Raw genomic sequence first — 3,744 nt, 5'->3', positions numbered from 1 at the left:
TGGCTTCCAGACCACCGATGCATCAAGCTTTAAATTCTCTAGCATGTTTCAAACCTCTCAAGATCCCCCTTAAATTTTAGTCTCAAGAGTTAGCCATCCCAGTGATGGGCAGCAACAAAGATTGTTATACAAACCTATTATAGGTTGTTATTATATACGCTGCTCTGCTGCTTTTGTGTTTTCTGTGTTATATTAGCAAATTGCTTTGAGATTTTCTTGGGATATAAAGATGCAATGAAAACAATTAAAAAATCCCTTTGATCTTTACACATTTCTTGGAAAATGTCCCAAAAAAAGGTTAAAAGAGTATTAATAAACCCTATTTGTTATGCAGCAATTCAGATCTTTTTGTTGTGTAAGAAGCAACTTACCCCGACAAATGTTAGGTACTGACAGACTAGGCTGTCATACACAACCAGTAACTGCCAAACTGCAGAGGAACATGCAAGGACCAGCCAAATTACCACTTAAGCATGGAGAATAAGATCACAAAGTTAACTATCCTTGAAAGAGGCGTATTTCACAACCAGCACAATACAAATTAAACAATTTCAAGTAACCTTGTAAAGACTGGATATAATTTGCATATAAATAAAAACATTTCCACCACCCATCGTTCAACAACATGCTGGATGGGGATAAAAGCCAATTCTCCATTCAATGGACTGCCTGACTGCTGTGGCTAAAGATGTTTGCCAAGACATGGGGATAAAGGACAATGAGCTGCTGGGCAATTTACTAGAAATCCTTACATTTCTGCTTCTACTAGCTGATTATTTTCAGTGCATTACTTTATCAGCTTCTTTGTTTTGGGAAAATGTGATATTGAAGTAGGCAAGCAGCATAATACGGAATGCTTCCACCCCTGGCAGCTACCTTAAACTTTACATTGGGGTCCTTTTTGTAAACAATAGCAATTTTTGCCCCAATCATTCATGTAGATATTGCAATAGCCACAACATTCCAGAGCCTAATGTATTCTAGGTGGAAGGAATGGATTATGAACTAACACCTACTCTTCATGATGCAACCTCAAAACCTTGCAAGCACTTAATATTGTTCGTTGCACTCTTCAACACGATTGTAAAGAACAATGTTTTTCCACTCGCTAGGTAGTTGGCTTCCAGTTCGAAATATCAATAGCTCATAACTGTTTACGCATAAATGCAAGGGTGTAGTTCCTCTCTACTAGTTACTATTTCCAGGTTTGTAATTGAGTTTTCCAGCAGACAGTATTTTGCCTTAGTATTATTGCTCTGTTCCATATCAGGGGCTAATCCCATTTCTAGAATTCCACTCTGCCCTGACCATATCGAGCTAGAAACAGGCAAATTGAAGGCCCAGAGATGATACATTTGGAATCTTCCAAGCATTATAAATAATGGCTAACACATTTTCGATCCCCTCATTCTTGTTTCTTTCGGTTTTCGATAAGCAGCGACCAGAGGATATTTCAACCTTATAGCTAGGGGCAACTGCCATGATCAAGAAAATCATATCTTGCAACATTGGGGGTTTGGGTACAAGTCAATTTTGGACATAAATGCCTAGGTACCAGATCATTTGGTAAGACAGTTCTGATCTCGGTCACCAGATCACATCGCCCCATTACAGAATTTTCTCTTACTTCTTGGGAAGCAATTTCTCTATTTTACTAACTTAATCCATTTCTCTAACTAATTTCAGGAATTCAACAAAATTGCCATTCAAAATTCCAGTGGGAAGATTCATGTATTAAATAATACATCCTGAAATGTTGCAGTTACAATCCTTGAAACAGGTTGACTCCCAGAGGAGGTGGTAAATTCCAGTTAAAATACTGGGTGCAGTCAAAACTCAGTACTTATTATACAGTGTCATACCATTAAACTCCTCACTGAAGGAATCACCATGGCAGGAAATTATAAATAGCACCTAAACTGAGGAAAAATGGCTTTAAAATACAATACACATGAATAGAATGAAAAATTATCACATTCTCATTGGTCTGACTTGAAATCGAAGCAGTCATCTTCCATTAAGAGTCAGTAGTTACCAAAATAGAAGATATTACTCGTAATTACCATGTAACAAGATGCATTATTGATCAGTGATTTGCAAGCTGCTTGCATCAGTCACAGATAAGCACAATGAAAGCCATGAAGTGTGCCCTACGTGGTACTGAACTACACTTTAGATCTTATCCATAGCAGAATCTGGGTTGCTGCTGCAACGATTTTCACTCTATTTGGAGGAGAAAAAAATGGGTCTTCAATTTGTGAAAAATCCTCTGGGTCCATATACACTTGGAACCAAGTACCAGTAATGCAGAATATAAATTCCATAAAAATCTAGTTGTCTACAGAAGAAAAAGTTAACCCATGTAAAAAAAAGGGAAGTTTAAACACCTAGCAATTAATAAAATGTCTAGATTTAAAGGGCAGAGTGCAAAAATTAGCAGCCTGCATTTTATGTTTGCTTCTCTGGAGCTATAAGCATTGGTTCCTTTACTTGAAGTGTTACGTAATCAATAACTTTACCTATCATTTGCATTTATTCAGGTATTACAAGGTCTTTTAACAAAATGAATAGAGTGAGAGATTGGGCATCTACCAAGAGAAGCTCACTTCAACTGAAGGGCCAAGATTAAAAGGGGAAAATGCCATTTTAAAATAGAATGCCATGGCTGCAAGAAAAGCAGGAAGTGGTGCACTACATTAGATACACAAGTCAGATGTCAATTGAACGTTTTAATAGCGAAATGGAACTTTTAGCAGGAAGTGTCCCCAGGACGATGTTGTTCAAGGGACATTGTTTTTTTTTAAAAAAGGCTAATTAGTCATGGCAGAGCTGCCGATTTCTTGGTTGCATTTAAGTGAAGGACAGATGGACTCTGAAATGTTGTAACTCAATACCTTCACTGGATCTTTTTTAAGATTATGGACACAACCAATGTTGAAGCAACAAATGTTTCAATTGCATAGTACTGATTAAAGGCAAAAATAAGCACATCAACAGACAAGCAGAAAGTTGGTGGGCTAATGAAAAAACTGAATCACAGCTTTGGCTTTCTAACCCAATTCTATAAACCTTTTCAAACCAGCAACACACTACACTGTATTTCAAGTGAATTGTTTCCATGTAGCAATTATACAGTTCATTATGCAAATAATGACCAGTGTATTAAATAAACTAATCCTCTCAGGTGTGTAAATTGGTTTTGCTCAACCCCCGTAATGCCTTCTCATGTGTTACGAAATTTGATTAAAAATTGCAGGTTATCATAAAATTTGTATTTCAACTTACCTGTACTGAGGCTTATTATTGAAAATATTTGGGATTTAATGTGACTGCAAGCAATGGCAGGAAAAGGAACTGGAAAACCCGGAAGCAATTGTAAATCAATGTGTGGAGGTGGGGGCAAAGGGGTATCTGATGGAAATGTGTCAAATGATACAGGGTACAGAACAGAACCCTACTGTTCAATGTTCAATCCATACATAACCGACCAATAAATAATTGAGTATTACATTTCTGTTTCAACCATGTTTTCGAGAAGCTAATTGGTATTAGGGTGGGGTAGGCTGGAGCATGTAGAAACATTTCCTTCTACATTAAGGCAGCATGCAGAGCCATTGCATTTTTGCAGCCAGACTCCTATCTCTACCTCCATTAGCATATGTCAATCTCACTATCTTCAAGTATTTAATTAGACCACACTGCACCCATATGCACAATAAAACCAGGATGCCTTTTATCAGAATA

Source organism: Hypanus sabinus, chromosome 6 (assembly GCF_030144855.1).
Source record: "Hypanus sabinus isolate sHypSab1 chromosome 6, sHypSab1.hap1, whole genome shotgun sequence".
NCBI classification, from domain to species: Eukaryota; Metazoa; Chordata; class Chondrichthyes; order Myliobatiformes; family Dasyatidae; genus Hypanus; species Hypanus sabinus.
This window is presented reverse-complemented; position numbering follows the sequence as displayed.